The following is a 26,987-nucleotide window of genomic DNA, read 5'->3' on the forward strand; positions in this document are numbered from 1 at the left end:
TCAACAAAAAAAAAAAACAGGCCAAATTGGCCTCTAAAAAAAAGGAGGCTGTCTGGGTTTATCTGACACTATAATTCATCTTTCATTTTTGATAAAAAATGATTATAAAACTATAATTATACTGAACCCATTAATTCTGATCAGTGAAACCATGAAGACATTTAAAACTTATTTTTTCTTAAACCGTAAGAATATACCATGCCTAAAGTGTTTTGTTGTATTCATTTATTTCCATACTTGCATAGTACTCAAAAGGAGGGATTGTAATTTGTTTTTTTTTTTTGAGACAAGAGTTTCATTATGTCACCCTTGGTGGAGTGCCCACAGCTAACAGCAACCTAAACTCTTGAACTTAAGCGATTCTCTTGCCTCAGCCTCCCAAGTAGCTAGAACTACAGGCGCCTGCCACAATACCTGGCTATTTTTTTTTGTTCCAGTTGTCATTGTTCAGTAGGCCTGGCTGGGTTCAAACCCGCTAGCCTTGGTGCATGTGGCTGGCGCTATAACCACTGTGCTATGGGCACTGAGCCAGGGATTGTAATTCTTTTTTGAATGAAAGGAGGATGTCCACAAAGTTCAGAATGCAATCAATTTTGCATCCTTGAAGTTAGCTTTACTATAAAACTACCTTGTTTCAACTCTGGGTATATTACTTAAACAGTGCCATAAATTAGCTCGCCTTACCCTAAAATAATAATTGACACTATCATAGGGCTGTCATGAAGATTAAGTTGATTTTCATTAAAGTTCTGAGAACGGTAACCAGCCAGTGCTACAGGTGTGACAGTTACAAGCCAACCAGGTGCTGGGAAATGGGGATATCACGGTCAGTGAAAACAGTGTCAAGATCACAGGCAGTTTACGGGGAAGACAGATATTGACCAGTTAATCAGGCCAATAAAATATCTAACTGCAAACTCAAACATTATGAAGGAAAGAATTATGTTGTTTTAAAACATTAATACATCCCAACTAATTTTTCTTTTTTGGAAGGGGAAGTACAGATGTCCATAAAGTTTGTGTGCAATTTAAAATGGACAGTTTAAAACTGCATGTGAACTTTATGGACACCCTGAACCTCAAGTTCAGGGAGGTGACCTTTTTTCAGACTTATCACTAATATCACTTTAATATAAGCAAAGTCTTAAAAAAGGATAACAATTCAAATTAATTAAACAGCATCTCTGCTTAGTCCAAAAGGAATGGCAAACTAAATTATTTTGACATGCTGGGTGTGGTGGCTCACACCTGTAACCCTAACACTTTGGAAGGCCCAGGCAGAAGGATCACTTGAGGTCAGGAATTAGAGATCAGCCTGAGCAAAACAACAAAACTACACTTCTATAATAGAAAAATTAGCTGGGCATGTTGATGTGCACTTACAGTCCCAGTTACTTGGGAGTGTGAGGCAGGAGGATCACGAGCCCCGCTAAAGGTTGCAGTGAACAATGATCCCGCCACTGCACTCTAGCCTGGACCAGAGGGAAAATGTGTCTAAAAATGAAAAATAAAGTCTTTTTTTTTTTTTTTGTAGAGACAGAGTCTCACTTTACTGCCCTCGGTAGAGTGTGGTGGCGACACACAGCTCACAGCAACCTCCAGCTCTTGGGCTTACGTGATTCTCTTGCCTCAGTCTCCTGAGCAGCTGGGACTACAGGTGCCCGCCACAACGCCCGGTTATTTTTTTGTTCCAGTTTGGTCGGGGCTGGGTTTGAACCCGCCACCCTCGGTACATGGGGCCGGGGCCCTACTCACTGAGCCACAGGCACCACCCCACAACCAAGAATTTTATAAAAGTTTAGAATCAAACAGTAACCAGGCAGAAGAAAAACTTTGCGATTTTGGTGTTTTAGGGATAATGTGACGTGTGAAGTCACAGGCCTGCACAATTAACAGGCCTGCACAATTAACTACAAAGACAAGCCAAACAACACTGCTGGATGAATCTGTCAGATGCCTGGGCAGTCGGGAAGCAGTACAGAAAAAAACAAAACCACCTTCTACATATAAAGCAAAAGAAAGAAAACAGAAAAAAGCCTATCCACAAAACCTAAAAACAAGCTAGACTCAGCTTGCATTTCAGAACTGAGGCCATGAAATTATGACACTGGCAGAAGAGTGCAAAGTAAATAACAAATATAAATGCCAGGTCAAAATAATTTGCAATAGAACATCAACAACAGTAATTGAAGGTTCAAGAAGATAGAACTGTAAAAAAAAAAAAAAAAAGTTACAGAGTATATACTTAAATGCCTTAAAACAGACACCAGTCCTCCTAAATTGGTTTTTAAAAGTTTACTTATTGTAGCTGTATGTATGACATGAATTTTCAGCTTAGGAATGCCTGATTTTTTAAAAAGCAAGGGATTGGAAGGCAACAAATCCAAGTCCCCTTGATAGTGGAAGAATTTTCCAAAGAAAATTTTAAAAGTTTAAGAACAAAAATTCCTGACATGAAATATAGATATTAAATAAAATCATCAGTCTTTTATCAGTATGTGGTTACACCAAGAAGTTGCATCAATCTGTAAAGAAATGTTGATTCCACTTCATACTTTTAATTGTTTACAAATTAGTAACTCAAATCCTTACCAAAGAAAGTATTATTAAGTCTTAGGACATAACCCTCAGAGTTCCGCTAAAAATAGATGGTTACAAATTAAATGTTCCAAGTGTTCTAGTTTACTTGACAGTATTGTTCCAAGGTTAATTTTGTCTATGTTTTATAGTAATCTAAGATTTTAACATAAGGAGATTAATATAGGATGTAAAGAACTTTTGCATTATTGTTTTTACAGCTATTCTGTAAAATCTGCGATAGTGAATGTGGCAGGCAAGGAAAGTAACATCTTGAGTTTCTCACACTGAGTTAAGTTAGCAAGTTCATGGTACACCTGGTTACTAAGTGTGTAAGACACCTAGCTTTGACTGCTTTACTCCAGTAATTACTCAGAACTCTAAGAAAGACAAACCGTATTTCTAGAGAAACATATTTCTAGAGAAACGATTAAATGAAGGTAAACAATTTTTTTTTTATTAACTTGACAAACTGATAATAAAGCAAATTCTACCTAATAACTGTGTCCCTTTATACATCATCTAAGATAAATATCATTTATATTTTTGTCTGGGCAACAAATTCAAAACTCTTAGGAATAAGAAACAAAATAAGATGGTTACAAATGTAACCAAACTAAATACATAAACTGCATAAAAAAAAAAATCAGTGCTTTGTAACTAAATCCGAGGTTACAATAATCCACTTGCTTTAAATAACAGTTCAATCACATATAACAGATATTGTTCAGGGGAAAACAGCCTCAAAAAAGAAGCATTAAAAAGGTATTCTAAACATTACCTATAATCAAATTATCAACTTCCCCCAACAATAAACAAGGCTTCATGTCTCTGAAATGAACAATTACTAAATCATAGAAGATTTTCTTTTAAAATTTTAAATACATCTCTAATACTAGACATTTATGCGTTCTATTTGGGTACAAATTTTACTGCTAAAAATCTGTAATGACATTTTAATGTCATGTAAGTGTGGTTGCCAGATTTTTTCATCTTTATTTGTAAAAGCTAAACCTTTTAATAATTATATGACTACATCTAATTGTCATCTGCTAAGGGTAATAAAATGATACATACATTTTATTAACTAAGATAGCACTTATGTAAATTTTTTCTTTAGAAGAATTCCACTAATACCAAGAACTGGAAAACATTCAAGGAGTTTGAGAAACAAACTTTTTTCATTGTTAATATATATAAGCCCAATTAATCCCCAAATTTCTGCCATAGTCTGGCTTTCATAACATTTCTTAATTTTAGATTTTGTTTTTAGCTCTTGCTGGATCAAAAATGGATCAACTTAGTATAAACAATCTAATTTTGTCACATATTTAATATAAATAAAAACAACATATAATCAACATTGTATCACTAGAATTGTGAAGCTCTTCATGAAAACCTTAAAACAATTCCAAAAGAAGCTATTTAACACATAATAGTTGTCATTCAGTTAAGTTCCTACATTTAATTTTCTCACACCCTAATGTATTTCCACAAACCTTTTAAGTCTATGATTTTATAGATATAGTTTTCCATTAGAGAGGATTTTATATGTAACAAAGTTTTTAAGAGGGTTTAATCTGTAAATCAGGTACAGTTTAGTCATACCACCATACAGAGGTATCGTCAAAAAAGATTTTTAACATTATTGTTTTGTTTTACAAAATGGTGAATTTTAACCAAATTGATACCCCTGCAATTCCATTTGTTTCCTATACTCTTAAATCATGTTTGCCAAGTAATGTAAGTTTGATGTAATTTTGAAAGTCAGTTAGTTGTAAACAAATTCTTATTTGTTAACCAATACACATCTTCTCCTGTAGCTATACACCTCTTCCTCCTTAAAAAGTGATCAATGCCACATAAAAAAAGGTAGAGCTTCATCTCAAGTATCTTCAAGTATCAGAGGAACGTAAAATCCATGAGAAGACTGATTAAAAATATAACATTTCATCTTGCTTTACTAATTATGGTAGGACAGATATGAAAAAAAGTTGCTTAGTATTTCTCTGACGCTCTGTGTATGAGTCATATTCCAGCTTCTTCAAGTGCAGGACGCAACCATGGTACTGTAAATGAGAAATGAATAACCAATCTTATATAACTCAAAAGGAAGATGGGAGGCACAAAAAAGTAAACGGACTTTGGCTTTAAAAAAAACTAATCTTGACCCTGAAATGCCAGATTCAGAAATAACACACGACTAAAGACGACAGCAGCGGGCCACCGCTTCACACAGTGAGAATTCTGAAACAGGGAATGGCTTTTGTTTCCCCTCTTCCCTCAATCTGTTCTATCTTCTTGTTGTTTTTCCGGCTTCTTGGCTGCAGGCAGTTCAAGGCTTGCCCACTGCATAGGCTCAGCTTTTCTCATGGTGATCTCAATCTTCGTGGCAGTCATAGTTACATAACTTCGCTTTACATCAATCACCTATGACACATCAAAAAGGAATTACAGTAAACTTGGGTGGTTTTATTAGTTTCAGAGGAAAACAAAAGTCTCACTTATGCAAATAACCTCAAATCTATTCTTCTAAGGCCATTTTTACATCTAGAAAAATTTTTTGGTAAGACATAATGTTAAGTTATCTCTGTACTTTTTATAAATGCTTACTGCCTTTTTATTCTACAAATGGTATTTTAAATTATCATAAAAAAATTCTTATGATTTCATAATACTTACACCCCATAATTTAACATTTTGATGAAATTCCTTCTCTCCTTCAAATACAATGTGCACATTTAACTGAAAAAGATATAGAAAGTTAATTGATCAAATTCTAATTAAAGGTTTATAAATGCTGATTATAAAAATTATTAATACTAATAAAAAATAAATCTATTTTAAGAAACTGCTTTTTTTGAGACAGAGTCTCACTATGGCACCCTCGGTAGAGTGCTGTGGTTGCCACAGCTCATAGCAACCTCAAACACTTGGGCATAACTAATTCTCTTGCCCCAGTCTCTGGGACTACAGTTGCTCACCAAAACATTTGGCTATTTTTTGTTGCAGTTGTCATTGTTGTTTAGCTGGATCTGGCTGGGTTTGAACCCACCAACCTCATGTGGCTGGTGCTGTAACCACAGGGCTATGGGCACCGAGCCAAATATTTTATTTTTTATATGAAAAAAATCATTAGCAAAAAAGAAAAACTGAAGAAGTTTCATATTAAGAACTAAGTATCGTATTATTTTAATTTTTTTTTCTGTAGTTTTGAGATCTTAAATATCATGACTTCATACATCTTCTAAGCTACCACATCTCCATGTTTCATAAGTAACTATCATGCAGAAATTTTCATTCAAAATAGTTTTATGAATATAAATTACTTTTTCACAAGTAAGAGATTGTAAAATCTTCTTTTTTTTTTTGGCCGGGGCTGGGTTTGAACCCGCCACCTCCGACATATGGGACCAGAGCCCTACTCCTTGAGCCACAGGTGCCACCCATAAAATCTTTTCTTAAAATCAGCTGAAATGTCAACATTTTGTAACACACTAACATAAAGGACATTGTACAAAACAGAATTTTTATTCCAAGTCATTTTGCGGACTTACCGATGTACTATTTGCTTCTACTCGACTAAGGTCAGGAAGTGAATTTTTAGCATATACTGAAATCGTGACTTCACCCCCAGTCTGATGCCAGTCATGCCTACATGGAACAACTTTCTTCCCCTGTAATATAAAAACTTTCTAAGTTTAAAATGTACCACATAATTGATTTCTTAAAAAGAGAAATCTGACCCTTTCAATTGAAAAAAAAATTACCGTAACCAACTAAGCACTTACTGTTTTTATAGCAAATATCAAAACTTTTCACCAAGAGGTTTAAACAAAAACATGCGCCATGATGCAAACATTCTCCATAGTTTAATAATTTGAGAACAAAATTTACTCTTTTGTTTTCTTCTTTTTTAGGGCTGTAGTATTAATATGCATCAAAAAAGACAATTTAAGAACTCCTCCTACACTTTATCCAATTTTATGTTCTCTAATCCACCTCTAAGTATTGTCATCAATACATTCTCTGAAATAAAGACATCTGCTTAACACTTCAACCTCACGTACCTTCATCTTGTATTTTCTACAAATTAAAAATTTGTGGGAAAACTGATCACATAACTATCAGCTATTACTATTGAGTTATTTTCCTCTTATGTAAACGTTTTGATTACTATTACAGAAATAGTCATTACTATTAGAAATTTACTAATAGTAATTTCACATCAGTCCTTTTTCTTTTCTTTTTTTGCAGTTTTTGGCTGCGGCTGGGTTTGAACCTGCCTCCGGCATATGGGGCTGGCTCCCTACTCCTTTCAGCCACAGGCACCTCCCCTTTTCTTTTTTTTTAAAGGGGCAAATGGTGATTTGTTTTCTACATGAAAACAATTTATTCACATAATTAAGAACTATAAGCTGCTCCTCCTTGTGAAGGTACTGTTTATGTTTTGGTACAATTACACCAGCTGCATTTAAATTACATCTATCACTCACATTTTGCCCTTAGCTACCAGCTTAAATACTTAGTGCATATATGAAAAAAAATTTAAAAATACATCACTTCTTCAAGGGTTATATTCTAAAAATAGAAAATAACTTTTCAAACTATAATTTTTGAACTTTTGAACCTTGGAAAATATATACAGACAGCCCTCAATTTCTGGTCATAAAACATTCCTGAGATTTTGTGGTAGATACAGTATTATAACTTCAAGGGTATATTTATGATATCCAATCCATGTATTATTGAAAAGCAGCAACTACTGAATACTTGAATACTGAAAACATTTCTAAACTAATTTGAAAAATACGTTATAAAATACGTTAACCACAGATAACAGACAAAATTTATTTTGCAATAAACTGCTTGTCATATTTAATTACAATTTAATGGGCTTTGGAGAATTATTTTGTGTAGCCCTAAATATTTTATAAAAGTTGTAGGTAAGAACTGATGCTTTCTTTTTTCCCTTCATAAATTTCCCTGCAGCAAAGCAAAGGCATTCAAAAGAATTCCACAAAAACAAGCCTGCAATCTTCCCCTTTGGATACTAGATGGAGTGTTTGTGCATCTGTACAGTCGATGGTTAAATTTTTTTTTAAATTTTATTATTAAATCATAGCTGTGTACATTAATGCGATCATGGGGCTCCATACACTGGTTTTATAGACCATTTGACATATTTTCACCAGACTGGTTAACATAGCCTTCCTGGCATTTTTTTAGTTATTGTGTTAAGACATTTATATTCTACATTTACTAAATTTCGCATGTATCCTTGTAAGATGCACCGCAGGTGTAATCCCACCAATCACCCTCCCTCTGCCCATCCTCACCCCTCCCTCCCCACTCTCCCCCCTTCCCCATATTCTTAGGTTATAACTGGGTTATAACTTTCATATAACTTGGTTTCATAGTAGGGCTGAGTACATTGGATACTTTTTCTTCCATTCTTGAGATACTTAGTACTAAGAAGAATGTGTTCCAGCTCCATCCATGTAAACATGAAAGAGGTGAAGTCTCCATCTTTCTTTAAGGCTGCATAATATTCCAGGGTATACATATTTTTAAGTGACCAAAAAATAATCAGTGGTCTAAATATTCAGTATTAAATAACTAAAAAGTAATTTTTAAAACACTAAGAGTAGAAACAGACTACATAGTTAATTTTATTTAAAAAAGGAAAGGATATTTCAATTTGGGCAGGCTTAAGTATTTCACAAAAACCTACCTATCTGCATCAGTTTACACAATGGCTATTTAGCTTGTGCATTAGGTAAGAACTTGACTCTAATTTTACTTTGTAGGTATGTCAGAGCTTTACTGTGTGAGGAAGAGAGCTTTTATAAAAATCTAATGACAGAATAATCTCAAAACTTTTAAAAATGATTCGATGAGTATAACCCAGTCTGTTTATTTTGGAAGTTACTTACAGCATCCTTTTTTGTCCACATCTGTTTCCCTGTTGTACAGCCCTCTTGGGCTAAGAATGTATTAAAATCAGAAGTTTTTCTTCTACAACAGCTCCAGTATTTCATCCTTTAAATTATCATAAAGATATTCAGAAATAAAATCTCATAACCAATTCAGAATTATCATAGTGACAAGTGCGATTTAAAAAAAAAGTTAAGTGTACAACTTTAATATCGTGGAAGTGTTTATATTACTAAACAGCTAAAAATGGCTACACAGTATATCAGGAACATTAATAATTTTAAAATTAGAATGCCATTTATTATATTAATTTTGGAGATCCTTAGTAAAAATAATCAAATTCAATCAGCTTTTCATCAATAGCTCACACTCCCGATGTCTCCACGAAACTACCAAAAAGTGACAAAGAAACAAAGATTTATTGGTAAGGCTCACATTCAATATATCAGTAAAGCAAGAACTCCTAAGTATATTAAAAACTAGTATTACACAACTTGTGATGGTCAATCCCAAAGTACGTGAAATTCACTATTATTTATGTGAGAAAAATCCAATATAGGAAGTAAGAAGTTACAGTAAAACTTCAGGTTTGAGTCCTGAAGAATATAGAAACAGTGCGAGATTTCAACATGGAATTGTGCTTCTGTAAACTTAAGCATAATATAGAAGAAAGAATCTCAATTGAGGGCTACAGAAAAATATGGGTCTTCTTGGGTAATTAGCGCCTAACAGCTCAAAAACTAAATGGCTTTCGATGTTGAATTCAGTCAGTCTTTCAAAAAAAAACAAAAAACTGATTTAGCCCCCCAAAGAAGCATCATATTGAAATACAGAGCATAAAGAAAAACAATAGGGTTTCTGAAGCACAACCACTTAATAATAACCTTGTTTCTGTTTTCTCATATACAAAAAGAGGACAAATCCTAGATTTCTAGGTTACTGTAAAGATTAAATGGCAATGTAAGTAAAATGGTTTGGCAAATAATGTTTAAAGGCATTAAGGTTTAATTTTCCTAAACTCTACCACGAAGTATTTTAATAAGTCATGAATAAGTTACCCCTCATGAAAAATAGGTACTCCAGAATGATAAACACAGACTTCTTCTAGACTTTGTAGACCCTGTTATGTCTAGAAGAGAAAAAGAAAAAAATTAGCTGCATATCCTAGTTACATCTCCTACTGTATCTGTAGTACTGATATGTACTATATCTGTGGCACTGGTCACCACTATGAAAATAACTCAACCTTTTTTTTTTTTTTTGTAGAGACAGAGTCTCACTTTACTGCCCTCGGTAGAGTGCCGTGGCGTCACACGGCTCACAGCAACCTCCAGCTCTTGGGCTTATGTGATTCTCTTGCCTCAGCCTCCCGAGCAGCTGGGACTACAGGCGCCCGCCACAACACCCGGCTATTTTTTTTTGTTGCAGTTTGGCCGGGGCTGGGTTTGAACCCACCACCCTCGGCATATGGGGCCGGCGCCCTACTCACTGAGCCACAGGCACCGCCCAATAACTCAACCTTTTAAGTGTGAGGTCCCAACCAAATCATAGGTATTTAAACTTACGGTTGAAATCAGGGATTAGTACTCTTAATAGAAATACAGCTGCAGTATGACTTACATGTATATTACACTCCATGTGTGCACTATCAATTAATACGGAAAAATTAATAGGCAATTCTCCAAGTTCTAGAGTGATGGGAATTTTTTTATTATCATCAAAGGTAAAATGAGCTGCAGACGTATATGTATCTCCAAAGTTTATCTGCAAGTTTCCAGACCCTGTTGCTGCTGAAAGAGAAGGCTCCACAGACGAATTCACAAAAACTTATGGTAATAAAACATGGTGTGGCCAATGTGCCTTCTGTTATAGCAACCACCTACAAGAACAGAAAATCAAACTCTTGCATTTATTTTTTGTAAATCCAAAGCATAGTACTGGATATGTATATATCCTAAAGATAGCACACAAGCACATAAAGCTCTATATGTAAGATTCTAAATTTGTCAGTATTGCCCCCTAAAACTTCTTCATCCCGTATTATTCAATACATCCTATTCAGTCTCCCAAAGCAATTCTGTAAGTCCTCTTTGGTTTCTCCTCACTCCACACATTCAAATTCTTACTTAGTTGGCTTAAATGTTCTTTTACATGAGAAAATTCTCATGTAAAAGTAAACATTCCTTAAACAAGACATTATCAATAGTCACCAAGGAAAAGATAGACAAATTGGATTTTATTAAAATTAAAGAGCCTATTTATCAAAACCATCATCAAAGACATCTTTCAGACAATGAAAAGGCATCAGTATCTCTGACAAAGGACTCAACTAACATATATATTATGTTAATTATATATATATATATAAAATTCCTACAAATCAGTTAAGAAAAAGATAATTAGAAAAACAGTGACATTTTCTGTAAGAAGACATACAAATGGCTAATAAACATTCTCACCCTCACCATCAGGGAAGTACAAATCAAAACTGCAATGAACAATACACACACCAGAATAACTAAAATATAAAAAACTATGTAACAAAGTGTTGCTAAAGTGTAAGACAGATGGAACTAGCCTCATTACTAGTAGGGCAAAGTAATATAACTATTTTGGAAAACTACAGGGAATTATCTGTTTAAAGCCAAAATACAGAAAATAAACATCCCATATCTAAAAATTCTGAAATCTGAAATGCTTCAAGATATGAATACTCACTAGACCATTTTAGATTTAGATTAGGGATGCTGAACCAGTTAAGTATAAACAAATACTAAAAAAAAAAAAAATCCCAAATACCTCTGACCCCCAAAATTAAAGGAACATTTAAGCTTGTCTGTTTGTCCCTGAAGTCATGAAGAACGTTCACAGTAGTATAAATCAAAGAAAAAATTTTAAAGGATAACAGAAAAAATAAATTGTGGCACATTTAAACAATGGCATGCCTTAAAGCAACGTAAGAGAATAAAACTATAGCTATATTGCAAGAAAGGCTACCGATAACAAATACATCACTAAGCAAAAGAACACAAATATGAAAGTGTACACTTTTGACATTAAACTAAAAAATAGGCAAAACAAATTTATGTTAATAGAAAAATGTAGGTTACCTTTGGAGAAGGACATAATGAGTAAGAGGCAAACCCAGAGTACACTGCAATGCTGGAGTGTTTACAAAAATCTTCTGAGCCATAAACTTCAATTTGTATACCTTTTAACAAATTTTAATGTTGTATTTCAATAAAAAAAATTAAGAATTTCTTTAATGGCCTTTGTAACCTAAGATGAGGTCTACCTTCCCTGCACTAGTAACACCTTCCTGGATTTGGCCTCTACGTATCTTATATCTCAACTCCACAGCAGCAAATTCTGTATTATCACTATTGACTACTGCTTTCTGCTATTGCCTATGCTTGAAATGTCCTTTCTTTGTTTTTCTATTTACAAAACTGTCATTTGATTTTCATTATTTCTGATAACCTCCTCTTTGACTTACACTGCCTTCCTCAGTCCAAGAATTACTCCCTCCTTTGCATCTATAACCTGTACCTGGCTTCACAAACCTTACACCAACCAGGGTGGAGGTAAAGATTTAGATGGATCTTAAGAAAAATAAATATGCAAAATGAATAATCTAAGGTAAAAAGGGACATAAAGAAAAAAAGGAGAAGAGAGAAAATATTGAAGGGTGAGCAATTTTTATAATAAGTAAGCAGGAGAAGGCCTCACTGAGAGGTTTAATTACATCCCCCATTTAAGCACTTCTAAAACTTTCTACTCTCTAATTGTACTGATTGGTTCTCCCTAGCTGGTTTTTCTTCCAATTCCACTCTTGCACCACTACCCAATAATCTTTTAAAAATCCCTCCCTAAAACAAAACAAGCAATGGCTTCCCAGCATACTGAGAATAAACCCAAATCTCTGACCATGGCTTGTGAGAAACTCTATAACCCTGCCTCCCTCTCTTACCCGATACTGTCACACCCTTGCCCAGACTCCACAGTCACATTCTAAAGCCTCTTTACTCTCGCTGCTCCCACTATCTATAGCACTCTTTTCCCTCCAGGTTCATATAACTTATCTGCTATATTTATTCAGTGGCATCGCATAAAAAAATACTTCACTGAGAACCTCAAAAATATTAGGCTCCCAAGTCTAACCACTGCAGTTCATATAACTTATCTGCTATATTACTCAATGTCACCAGTTCAAAAAAATACTTCACTGACAAATGTACATATTTAGCTGTCAACTCCAGAACTTCCAGCTTTTTGCTCTGCTTTATTTTCTTCCTATCTACTCGAAATACTAATACTTACCTATTTATTGTCCTTCTCCCCACAGGAGACAATCAGCTCCATAAGAACACAGATTTTTGCTTTAGTTTATACTGTACATCCTATCCTTAAAATAACATATGGTACACAGGGAGTGCTCAACAAATGTTGACTCAATTGAAATTGAAATTTATTTCCATGATTCTATCAGTTACTGTTTTGTATCTGATACTTCTTAGAAACAAGTTATCCATGTTAACAGCCCTAGTCCACAGCATAATGTCCAACATATAACAGGCATGCAAATGTTTGCTGAACTTTTTGCTGAAATATACTTTTTTCAAAATTAAAATAGTACTTCATAACACATCAAAAATTTTGTAATATATACCTTTGAACATCCTCCATTTTTACATGAGGTTCCAATCTTAATTTCATCACTATCTTCTTCTGAAAACAAAAAAATGAAATTAAAAAGTTAAAATTGAACTTCATTGCAGCATCATTCTTAAAAAGCAAGCTTTTCCATTAAACAATGCTTTATTCTCAAAATAATATATAATGCTTTTCTATTTTGTAATAAAATGCTTTATCTTAATTTTGTAAAAGATAAATTATGAAAGGGTGTTTTCCTCCTATAGTATCAGGTATAGGACAGAGAATACCAAATATGCAAGAAACCTTTCAATAGGTTTTTATTTTTAGTAAGACATAATAAAATGAGCCATACATTAATTCTGTAGTATTATTGATATTTTACTACAATATGCGCTTCCATATGTTCATTCAGTAAACTACTGAGGTCTCTTTTGGATGACTGCTTAAATTGTACAGAAAATAATTAAAATAAAATCTTACCTTTCTTATCTTCTTCATTCCCTGATGACAGCTTAAGTTTATCAAGTGCTTGTTTTAGGGAAGCAGATATTTTTAATTCCAAATTTGTTATTGGTTCATCTGGGTTAGAGAATTTTGAAAACTTATTACCATTAATATGTACCAAAATATTTCTTATACTCAAAATTATTAGCCTTAAAAGCTTTTTTTAAAGAAGCCAAAGGCTTTGTGAATCAAGTGATTCTCGTTAAAAAGTATTTTACAAATAATTGTTATGAGGTAACTATCTTCTAAGTTTTAACAGAAAACATTCTCATATTAAAATAATTCTCAAGTAATCATGTTATTGCCAACACATTTAATTATAAATTAGATGCACTAATGGGAAGGGACTTAAGACTAGAAATCCAAGTTTGTCAAAATGAGTAACTCTAAGGAAAGGACTTCTATATTCCATGTCCAACAAAGTGCTGAGCACGTAATAAATAGGCAACAAGTAAGTACTAAGTGAATCCATACTCCACATACTTCCACATAATTTACTTTATGTGGACGCTTGTATATGACCAAATTCAGACACAACAGTATCTCAAGGCAATTTCAGCAGGGTTAGAAAAAAACATCCTCTAACATTTCATAATATTTAAGTTTCCTATATACAATTTGGGTTAAAGCCTATTTAATAAGTATTAATAATTTAACAAATGCAGCAATAAAAATAGATTGTTTATTTCATATTCACAATGGAAAAACTTGACATAGGAGGAACTTAAAAAGTACATAAAAAACATTATATTCATACTATTTATAGTACCACCAAATGAATTCAGGATTAAGTATGGAATTTCTCTGACCCTTAAGTAAAATTATTAGTAGTCCATCATTTAAAAAAAAATAATTCATATTATTCTATGAGATTCTACTTTACTATTAAAGAAAATGAGAGGGAGCAGTAATAGAAGTTTTGACTTTTTCTAATAGTTTATTTAACTACCAAATGAACTATCAAGTCTTTTGACAGTCTCTCATAACTATGAATAAGTCAGAGATGGAATAAAATCATTCTGAGTAGCTTTTTTAACAATGATGTGTATCCAGAATGTTGATGAACACCCCTAACCTCAAGCCCTTCAGGGCTCTTATCTTGGTCCTACATTATCCAATACTATGTAAGTAGGATCAATAGAAAAAAAGTTGGGAATACCATGAGTTTATAGTAAGAATAAACATTTCAACAGGGGGGCTGGGTGTAGTGTCTCACACCTGTAATCCTTACATTCTAGCACTCTAGGAGTCCAAGACTAGCCTGAGCAAAGTGATACCTCGTCTCTACGAAAAACAGAAAAGTTAGCCAGGTGTTGCAGTGGGCACCTGTAGTCCCAGCTACTTGGAGGCTGAGGCAGGAGGATTACTTGAACCCAGTTTGAGGTTGGTGTGAACCAGGCTGCTACCACAGCACGGTAGCCTGAGGAACAGGGAGAGATTCTGCCCCCCAAATAAATAAACAAATAAATATTTTAACAGGGGCTATATTTGAACCCTATAATCATGTTTTGTTTTTTTTTGAGACAGAGCCTCAAGCTGTTGCCCTGGGTAGAGTGTGTGACGTCATAGCTCACAGCAACCTCCAACTCCTGGGCTTAAGTGATTCTCTTGTCTCAGCCTCCCAAGTATCTGGGACGACAGGCGCCCGCCACAATGCCCGGCTATTTTTTGGTTGCTGCTGTCATTGTTGTTTGGCGGGCCTGGGCTGGATTCGAACCCACCAGCTCAGGTGTATGTGGCTGGCGCCTTAGCCGCTTGAGCCACAGGTGCCGAGCCCTATAATCATGTTTTTAAAGATCTCTAACTAGTATAATACGAAGAACAGCTGATGTAACAGAGGGACTCAATACAGATGTGTGGGAATATAAAGGAGAGTTTGGTTCTCCCAAAGCAAGGACAGAGAATCTGTGTGATTTTACTGCAAAATGAGCAGAAGCTATCCTAAGACCACCTCAACAGACACATCATCTAAATCAAATACATCAAAAATTCACCAGCACTAATGAGATTAACAGTTTTTTCAGAGATTTGAAAGTAAACATGAATGTTAAAGCTTCTGTGTTTCTTTTTCAATTCTAACTGATTTCATAAGGACAACACCTTCAAAGAATTTCACCATGCCCCAGTGAAAAAGATACACGCCAAGAGAGAAGGAAGAGGTGTGACTCTACCCACCTGAGGTGACACGTTACCTGTTATCACGATAATACAGTAAGCAAATCTGCAATGAAGTTTTACTGAGCACATGATTCTCAGTTGAAGGCAGATTCAGGGAAGAACTAAATGGTTTAAAACTTGGTGGCCTACACGGTAGCTACAATGAATGGTATGCTAAATCATAAAAGAAAATGCCATGAACAAATGCTATTATTCAAGGGTAACAAAATAATGCCAATTGTATAAAGCATACCTGGGCCTTTTTATTGCTTCTACTGGTTTTGGGGCTTGAATGATGTGCTCCTGAAATTTAGGTTTCAACTCGGAGAGCTCCTTCTTCTCTGAAGTCTTGACTTCGGGTTTGACAGGCTCTGGGGGCTTCTCACTGCTGTGTCTGCCTTTTGTACAGCCCTGTTAGGCGAAGACACCCGTGAAGAGTCACGTGCCAAGAGAGAAATATTTTTATTTCTTTACTGATAAATCGTATTTTACATTTTCTACAGTTTTATGATGATTTGAGAAACTAAAAAACAGGACTCCAAATTTGCTATATTTTTAAATGAATTTTAAAATCTGAATAGATTATCTTTTTCTTTAAAAAAAAAGCTTTAGAATTACACTTCACAAATATCTATTTATTCCATTAAACATACAGCATGAACTTGTATATAGAAATGGCTTCTGGAGAAACAAAGAGAATTCTAAAAATTATTTACATAACAAAAATCTGTTATTTATAAAAGTCTCAATTTGACCCCCATTCTCTTATTTACTGGCTATGACTTTGAGCAAGATAATCTTTCCAACCTACAGTTTCCTTATCTGTAAAATAGAGATAATGGCACGTAAAATATTTAAGAAGATTAAGTAAAATAGAACGCCTGTCACATCTGGCAGAGGAAAATGCTTAAATGAGGTATTACACCACATTCCATTAAGTCACACACACATTCTAACACTCTGAAATCATACAGCGCCATGTCAGTTTACTAGCAGCTTCAGTTTTGTTTCTTAGGATACACAAATTAATGGTGCACCTTACAGCATCTTAGATTTGGTAAAAATTTACTGTTCCTAATGGAAAATGCCTTCAATTACTACCTACCAGACACCTTCCTATTTTTTTTTCAACACTGACATCAAGAATAAACCTTTGTCCTTAAGATTCTCTAAAAAAAAAAAACCCATAAAATGACCATTGGGTAATTAATATCTTACAATGTTAATGTCTAAAATAGATAAATTCTTTAGAGACACTGGAAAATGAACTCTATTTTAGAAATAAGGTGCTACCTGCAGACTCCTCGAATCTGAAGCTTCTTGTATGTACTATTAGGAAGAAAATCTAGAAAAACAAATAGTACTTACTACAATGCTTAAGAAATCAGAAAAATCAGTTGTTCTTCTCTTACAGCAAGACCAACCCTATGAAAAATAAGACAAAAACACTTAAAACTCTATTTCCATGAGAACCCTAACCCACTAAAACAGACTACTTGTATTAGCTCCTTGAATCTAACTCAAATAACTTTCATACATACATGGATTTCAGCTTTAGTGTTCCATATAATTCACCTAATTAAGTAAAATAATTTTTAGTCTTTCTTTAAAAAAACCAAACAGTCAGCCATTGTGAAGGTGATCTATGCTGTGACCTACCCTCAAAAGGAAGCACCTAAAGCAACTTCTGTTTTCAAGAACAGTACCTGATTTTAAGAAAAATATTTCATTCTTCCTAAAAAAATCACATATTTAAAGCAGAGGTCCCCAACCTTTCTGGCACCAGAGACTGTTTCATGGAAGAGGAGGCAGAGCTCAGCTGGTGAAGCTGTGAGGCCACGTGCCTGACAGGCCCAGAACTTGGGGACTACAGATTTGAAGGACCTGGGGAGTAAATGAAAGTGCTTTACCTTAAAAAATCTCGTAAGAATAATAACTGTAACAATTTAGGCTGTCAACAAAATCCTTTGTAGTTCAGCAATAAGCTCTCTATTTTCTGGGTAACAGATTAACATAGCACCTAAGCACTGTTAAATGCTGGAAGGTGATCTTTATAGTGAGAAGCATAGAAGTGTAAAAACTGTACCACTATTTGTGATTTTTGAACGAAATACAAATAGCTTACCAAAAAAATGAATTTAAGTTATCATCTCTAATTCCAATGTACAGTAGAGAAAAAAGAAATAAAAATTTTGTAGTCTCCAGACTTGGGAAGTCCCAAATTTAAGTGCTGAGTTTGCACATATCCACCTGAACTTCGCTGTTTGTCAATATACTGCAGGAAGAACTGGTAGTGATTTTTCCCCACAATATGCCCTGTCAGGTTTCTTTTCCTTAAAGGAAGCTTTTAATACCCAAATATCCAGATTTTCCTTTATTTTGAAATTCAACTCTCTTTTACTCTGTATTGAGATTTAGATGAACCAATTATCACAACCAGTGTTTAAACAGCACCAATAATACAGTTATCAGGAAAGTTAATGTGTAAGGAAAAAGCTTTCCTGTCTTAATCATATATAAAGAATTATATGTCAGATACTGGGATACACACACCTAAACCATGATATAGGCCAGCTATTCCCAAATACCAGTCTTGATTCTATGCTAGTCCTTTGTAAAATGAGAAAAAGAAGGAAAAATTTAAGCATGTGACTATAAGATGGCTTGCTGTCTCTTCTTGAGCAGGACAGGAGTGTCCTTTTCTCTAAATATGCCCCTAATGTTAAAATGCTCTTTCTTTTGTTATTGACTTCTTACTTGGTCAAGTGGAAAAGTAGTGACCCAATACACATATTCATTTTCTCTAAAATACACTGGGATACTAGGATAGGAAATACAACTCTCTTCAAGAAATATTTATATAATAGAGATGACAACAGACACAGAGCTGAAGAAGAGAAAAAAACAAAAATACTACAAAGTGAAATCACTTATGACTAATTGACAGGTAAGAATAACCAAAAACAAGAGCAATGGACAGAAAGACTAAAAAGTAGTCCGTGGTACCATCACCAGAAACAGACAAGTTGAGAAGCAGGGTATTTTTAGAGTAAGTGTAAACTGTCAGATACTGGCTTAAGGTTGCTAATGACACACATGAATGGAAATACGCTGTAGAGTCACGAGCACCAAGGCAACACATTTAAGGACACGAACAAGAGAAAATAGGAAGCCGAAGACCATCGTTAGGAGACAGGAGAAAAGCAGTACAGAGAAGAGAAAAAGGCTGAATAAGAAAAATAAATCAGAAAGATAAAATAACCAAAAAAGAAAAGTTATTCTTCCCACAAAACTAGATTTCTAGTGTGATTTTATCTGTAGACCAGCAAGATAAAAAGTGCCACTTGGGAGGTCACTAAAGGTCTTCTCATCCTTTAGCTAAGAGCACACTAAGAACCAGGAACAAGGTCTATAGCCTACTTTTCCCAGGTAGTTTTTTTTTTTTTTTTTTTTAATCCTAAGACCACCTTTCCTATGCTTCTCCGACCACAACAGAGACTGGACTTATCGTCATCCTCAGCTGTGGTTCAGCGATCCTTCCCCAGGTAGTAGCAAATATCTCTATCCACATCTAGGATGATCACAGCCACTATTGTCAAATCCTTGAGTCTCTAGATCTTAGGCTCTAATCCAGAGGGGATGTAACCTGGAGAGGCAGAGCTCTCCTTCTGATGAGCAGGAGAGTGTGGTTCTGAGGAAGTGCTGTTTTTCGTTGAGTCCACTCATATAGTCTCACAGCTGCTGCTCAGGAAAGACACTTCTATAGATGGTCTACCAGGCATGAAGTCCTAGAATAAGAGCACAGGAGCCACGACAGGAAGGATACTAAAATTTTTTCGATGAGGAGATCCAAGTAACAGGAACATTGAGAGAACATTTCACTTACATTTTTTTTTCCTGTGAACTGTTTCGGTGTTCTTGGACTTGGCACTCAGTTGAACTGCCTTGGGGAGAGCTTGAGCAGGAGTGTGGAGAACTTTGGGCATTGTCTGGGGTCCCCAGACTGAGCCACTGAGCTGGACGCAGGAAGCCATTGTGAAAGAACTCCACACTTATTTCTTAATTAAACACCTGCCTGCCTGAATCTCTATTTTTATGGGTGTGGGAGGGTGTATATGTGTGTGAGTGTGTGTAACTTTATTTTGCCACTTTTGTTTGTGTCTGCAATTGATAGATTTTTATACTGGGTTTCACACTATCATAAAACAATGGGTAGAAAATAAAACCTACTGGAGCTTAGAATAACATATTCCTCGTCCGCATCTGTCACTGTGGAAATGGTTGCTGTAGCACAGGGCACAGTAATACTCAGCTTCGTCCTCAGGCTCGGCCCACGTGACGGTGAGGGCTGCCTCATCTCTGAGCAGGGAGCCTGAGAAGCAGGCAGGGATCCCTGGTTCTGCTGGCATCAAATATCAGACCCCCAGGTGACTGGTAGGGCCTCTGTTGGACCCAGTGGGCATAGTTGCTTTTGGTCACGGCCCCAGTGCTGGAGCCACAGGTGAGTGTGACTGTCTCTCTAGGATTTGTGGACAGGGAAGTTTCCTGAGTCACCACAGCCTTGGGAAGTGGCTCCTGAGAACAGGTGAGAGACCAAATGTTCAGGAGAAAAGGCAGCAGGAAGGTTCAGAGTCGTCCTCACCATGCCCAGCCCAGAAAGTCTCCCCCGACCTGTGCAGTGAGCCAGAAGTGTGAGCAGGAGAGGAGCCCAGGCCACGGTGTAGACGGCCCAGGGCTGAACTGTGCAGGACTGTTCCACTCAGAGTCAGACCCACACTCTCATTATAACTCCTAACACCATGGTGGGGGCAAGGCTGTCATACAAATGACCTCCCAAGTGGCACTTGGTCTCTTGGCCAGGAGACAGTTACTGAGTTTTTGCCCATCTGTGACTGCACGTTAATGGGACCGGGGCCAGCAGGACCATTTCCCAGGAGATCTTCCTGCTCTTCCAGGTTACGGCCCGCAGCGCCCTCTAGTGTCCGAAGTGAGACCATCACTGACTGGGGTCGTCCTGCTGCGGGCTTCACCTTCTGGCTCTGTCCTCGCCACTGATGGAGGTTTTACGTCTGTCACTAGGTCATAATGGTGCCTGAGAGACGTCAGAAGGGAAGTCATCAGAAGGAATTTGGGGAGGTGGAGGCTGAGTGCGCCCCAGCCTCCCTTTCTTTCTTACTCTGCTGAGTGGAAGAGCTGGGATCTCGGGCTCTCCTGGCCTCCTAACTTCTTATCCCAGAAACCCGCCCAGTAATGAGCACGCATAGCAAAATGGCCAGCTGGCTATCCCAAAGTCAGGGAGTTGGTCTCTACGAGACCAAAACACTGCAGAATGCACTGTTGAATGGAGTGATGGCTATTGCTCTAGAACTCCAGGGGCCACATTCTGGTTTTTCTTCCAATGTTTGCAAAATTCTCCACATCGGAGTTTTGTTTGTTTTTATGTCCTCATGACAGTCACCTCTGCTAGTGCAGCCTTAATGAGCAGTGCGATATCCCTGACAGAGTATGAGGTGTGTGCACGGAGCTCTCGTGGGAATGAAGGTTGTCAGAGAGTGAGGAAGAGAGGAGCCCAGGACACGGTGGAGACACTGCAGTGCTGTGTCCCTCAGGCCCTCAGCTGAGCTGGGTCCCCCAAACCTCCTACCCTCGCAGCACAGGCCTGGGCAGGGCCTCACCCTCCCTGCAAATCCACTCTCTGCCAAGGCTGGTGTTGCCAAGGGTGGGCTCAGGGTTGGAGTCAGTCCTGCTGGTTCACAGAGTTCATCCCCTGGCCTTGTCCAGACACTGACTCACCCTCAGGACTCAGGCTGCTGCCTTTCTGGTGTGGCTGCAGTGAGACACATTCACTATGTCACTTTACCATGGAGCTTGTCCAACGCATCTGTTTTGACTTGCATCTGGCACAGAGCAGAGAGACAGTGAAGACAGGAGATGCAGAGGGGAACCACAGTGACATAATCTAATTTATATCTTGAAATTATTTCTTTCCACTGGCCAGGAAAGTGAAAGCAGTCAAAGTAGACAGGAAATAAGAAACCAGTTGCAGGAAGAGGTGCTGGTGGCCTACCCTAAGGTTAACAATTAGGATGGGAAGAAGAGAGGAGCTTTACACACCTCATTTCTCAAATGTGGATAATACTGTACAGACTGTTTGGAAATTAAATAATATCTTCTTCATTATAGTGCTAAGACCTCAGTCTGTGAGGACCTGCAGCATTCTTTTTATCAGCTTGTTTTAGATGGTTTTTGAAACCCAGGGTGAAGATTTAAAATGTAATTTCAAAGAAGTTACAACATTTTGTGAAGGATTTAGGGGAGTGGGGAATAAAATGAAGGAATAGGGATTATTACCAAATTATTATCTTTTGTGGTAAGTATAATGTGCTTCCAGCTAGTAGCATTAATACCAGAATAAAAAATATAAAAGTAGAGGGGCGGAGCAAGATGGCGACTGAGTAACAGCTTCCTTGCATCTGGGCACCGTGAGTCTGGGGAGATAGGACTCCAGCATCTCTGGCTGGTGGGATCTGCCTATCATCACTCCTATGAGGATACAGGGAGTCAGTGAGAGACTTCTGGACCCCAAGAGGAGAACTAAAACAGTGGAAAAATGGCAAGTGGTCACGTGTGTTCAATCCAGCTAAACCCGCCCGCAACAGTAAGTTCAGTAGCAGCGAGACTGCAAACCAGAAAGGCCTTACCTGTGAACTGTTTTGGTGTCCTTGGACTTGGCACTGAGTTGAACTGCCTTGGGGAGGGCCTGAGCGGGAGTGTGGAGAACTTTGGCCATTGTCTAGGGCCCCAGTCTGAGCCGCTGAGCCAGATGGAGCTAATGATGTTTGGTGGTGGGTCACACGGAGCCATTGTGAGTGATCTGCCCCAGCAAGCTCTGCCCTCAGGGTTGCAGAGCTAGAATCGGGTGGGAGCTGGTAACCCAGCAACCAAGTAGCCTAAGGGTGGGGTCTGAGCTGCCTTGCAGCCCTAACCCTCAGGGGCAGAGTAAGACCGGTTTTGGCACACTGGGTAAGTGGATAGCCACTTCAGCAGTGATTCCAGCGAGAAGCACTTTACTGGGAAAGCTTCTGCTCAGCAAGTTTACAAGTTCAAAGAGCTTTTTAAGTGGGCTGAAGAGAGATTTAGGGTGTCTACCTGCTGGGGTTTGAGAAATCAGCAGCCTCCAATCGTATCAGAACTGTGATTAACATCTCATACCCCAGAAGAACACGTGTTGCCCAGACAATATTCAATAACATATACAAACTGCTTTGATTTGGTTGTGTTTTTTTTTCTTTTTTTCATTTTTTTTTGTTTGGTTGTTTTTTTGGTTTGTTTATTTTGATGTTGTTGATGTTCTTTTGTTTTTTAATTTCAATCTTTTCCATACAGATCCTTTTTCTTTCTCAATTTTTCTAGTTCAATTATAATTTCCCATTGTTGCCTTTTTTAATAACTAGAACTTCATTTTTGCTAGTGTTTCTACTGCTATCATTTGGTTTTTCACCCAATTTTATCCCCGTAAAGTTTTGTGTTTGCTTGTTTTGGTTTGATTTATAGCATTTTTGTCTTTCCTCTCTACTTGGTGGAGGTGGGGTACTGTGTCTGATCAGGTTAGCAAAGAGCTGTTGACCTCAAGGGAACCACCCAACTGGGCACCCCCAGAAGGTGGGTTTTTTTTTTTAAGGTTGTGTCAAAGTACCCTACTGTACACATATATTGCTCTGTCTCCCTCTTTCTGTGCCTCTCTTCTTTTTGTCAATATTCCTTATACCCACCCCCTCTCCTTTCTCTATTTTTCTTTTTTTTCTTATCACTCGGTCCTCCTTTCTTTCATCACTTTTTTGCTCTTCAACCTTTTCACACTTCTGGTCCTGTAACCCTTAGTCCACAGGCACAAGAACTTAAAGAGCAAGAGGAAGTGAAAGGAAAATTAGGACAAGGAAACAGATAAAAGAAATCACTCATGAGGAAGAATCAGCAGAAAACTCCAGGCAACATGAAGAACCAGTCTAGAACAACCCCGACAAGGGACCATGAGGTAGCTACTGCAGATGATTCCACCTATAAAGAAATGTTAGGAATGACAGAAAGGGAATTTAGAATACACATGTTGAAAACAATGAAAGAAATGATGGAAACAATTAAGGAAATTGCTAATAAAGTGGAAAATAACCAAAAGGAAATCCAAAAACAGAATAAAATAAGAGATGAATGATATGAAGAATATAAAAAGGATATAGCAGAGCTGAAGGAAATGAAACAGTCAATTAGGGAACTTAAAGATGCAATGGAAAGTATCAGCAACAGGTTAGACCATGCAGAAGAAAGAATTTCAGAGGTAGAAGACAAAGTTCTTGAGATAACTCAGACAGTAAAAGAGGCAGAAAAGAAGAGAGAGAAAGCAGAACGTTCACTGTCAGAATTATGGGACTTTATGAAGCGTTCCAACATACGAGTTATAGGAATTCCAGAAGGGGAAGAAGAATGCCCCAGAGGAATGGAAGCCATACTAGAGAATATTATAAAAGAAAATTTCCCAAATATCACCAAAGATTCTGACACACTGCTTTCAGAGTGATATCGGACCCCAGGTCGCCTCAACTCTAACCGAGCTTCTCCAAGAAACATTGTGATGAACCTGTCCAAAGTCAAGACAAAAGAAAAGATTCTGCAAGCTGCCAGGAGTAAGCACCAGTTGACCTACAGGGGGAAATCGATCAGAGTGACCGCAGACTTCTCTAATGAAACTTTCCAAACAAGAAGACAATGGTAATCTACCTTTAATCTACTTAAACAGAACAATTTTCAGCCCAGAATTCTGTACCCTGCTAAGCTAAGCTTAAAAATTGACGGAGAAATCAAATCATTTATGGATATACAAACATTGAGGAAATTCGCCACAACAAGACCAGCTCTACAGAAAATACTTCAACCTGTTCTGCACACTGACCACCACAATGGATCAGCAGCAAAGTAAGAACTCAGAAATCAAAGGACAGAACCTAACCTCCACACTGATGCAAAAGATAAAACTAAGCAATGGACTCTCACCAAATAAGATGAATAGAATACTACCACACTTATCAAATATCTCAATAAATGTTAATGGCTTGAATTCCCCACTGAAGAGACATAGATTGGCTGACTGGATTAAAAAACACAAGCCATCCATTTGCTGTCTGCAAGAAACACACCTGCCTTCAAAAGACAAATTAAAGCTCCAAGTCAAGGGTTGGAAGACAATTTTTCAGGCAAATGGAATTCAGAAGAAAAGAGGAGTTGCCATCTTATTTTCAGATACATGTGGTTTTAAAGCAACTAAAGTCAAAACAGACAAAGATGGTCACTTTATATTGGTCAAGGGAAAACTACAAAAAGAAGACATTTCAATTCTAAATATTTATGCACCCAATTTAAATTCTCCCAGATTCTTGAAGCAGACCTTACTCAGTCTGAGCAATATGATATCTGATAATACCATCATAACAGGGGACTTTAACACTCCTCTTATAGAGCTGGACAGATCCTCTAAACAGAAATTAAACAAAGATATAAGAGATTTAAATGAGACCCTAGAACAACTGTGCTTAATAGACGCATATAGAACACTCCATCCCAAAGATAAAGAATATACATTCTTCTCATCACCCCGTGGAACATTCTCCAAAATTGATCATATCCTGGGACATGAAACAAATATCAACAGAATCAAAAGAATTGAAATTTTACCTTGTATCTTCTCAGACCATAAGGCACTAAAGGTGGAACTCAACTCTAACAAAAAAGCTCAACCCCACCCAAAGGCATGGAAATTAAACAATCTTCTGTTGAATAACAGATGGGTGCAGGAAGAAATAAAACAGGAAATCATTAACTTCCTTGAGCATAACAACAATGAAGACACAAGCTACCAAAACATGTGGGATACTGCAAAAGCAGTTTTGAGAGGAAAATTCATCGCTTTAGATGCCCACATTCAAAAAACAGAAACAGCACATCAACAATCTCACAAGAGAGCTTATGGAATTGGAAAAAGAAGAACAATCTAAGCCTAAACTCACTAGAAGAAAAGAAATCTCCAAAATCAAATCAGAGATCAATGAAATTGAAAACAAAAGAATCATTCAGAAAATTAATGAAACAAGGAGTTGGTTTTTTGAACAAATAAATAAAATAGATAAACCATTGGCCAGACTAACAAGGAAGAGAAAAGTAAAATCTCTAGTAACCTCAATCAGAAATGATAAAGGGGAAATAACAACTGATCCCACAGAGATACAAGAGATCATCTCTGAATACTACCAGAAACTCCATGCCCAGAAATTTGACAATGTGAAGGAAATGGATCAATATTTTTAATCACACCCTCTCCCTAGACTTAGCCAGGAAGAAATAGAGCTCCTGAACAGACCAATTTCAAGCACTGAGATCAAAGAAACAATAAAAAAGCTTCCAACCAAAAAATGCCCTGGTGCAGATGGCTTCACTCCCGAATTCTATCAAACCTTCAAGGAAGAGCTTATTTCTGTTCTGCAGAAATTATTCCAAAAAATTGAGGAAGAAGGAATCTTCCCCAACACATTCTATGAAGCAAACATCACCCTGATACCAAAACCAGGAAAAGACCCAAACAAAAAGGAGAATTTCAGACCAATCTCACTCATGAACATAGACGCAAAAATTCTCAACAAAATCCTAGCCAATAGATTACAGCTTATCATCAAAAAAGTCATTCATCATGATCAAGTAGGCTTCATCCCAGGGATGCAAGGCTGGTTGAACATATGCAAGTCCATAAACGTTATCCACCATATTAACAGAGGCAAAAATAAAGATCACATGATCCTCTCAATAGATGCAGAAAAAGCATTTGATAAAATCCAGCATCCTTTTCTAATTAGAACACTGAAGAGTATAGGCATAGGTGGCACATTTCTAAAACTGATTGAAGCTATCTATGACAAACCCACAGCCAATATTTTACTGAGTGGAGTAAAACTGAAAGCTTTTCCTCTTAGAACTGGAACCAGACAAGGTTGTCCTCTGTCACCTTTACTATTCAACATAGTGCTGGAAGTTCTAGCCAATACATTAGGCAAGACAAGGAAATAAAGGGAATCCAAACGGGAGCAGAGGAGGTCAAACTCTCCCTCTTTGCT

At 36.9% G+C, this 26,987-nt stretch overlaps 1 pseudogene; it reads right to left on the reverse strand.

The window, feature by feature from the left end:
• Positions 1-4,113: 4,113 nt before the first annotated feature.
• Positions 4,114-20,828, reverse strand: LOC128574167 (cysteine and histidine-rich domain-containing protein 1-like; annotated as a pseudogene).
• Between the last annotated feature and the right edge of the window lie 6,159 nt (positions 20,829-26,987).

The sequence above is a fragment of the Nycticebus coucang genome, chromosome 21 (assembly GCF_027406575.1).
Source record: "Nycticebus coucang isolate mNycCou1 chromosome 21, mNycCou1.pri, whole genome shotgun sequence".
In the NCBI taxonomy this organism is placed as follows: Eukaryota; Metazoa; Chordata; class Mammalia; order Primates; family Lorisidae; genus Nycticebus; species Nycticebus coucang.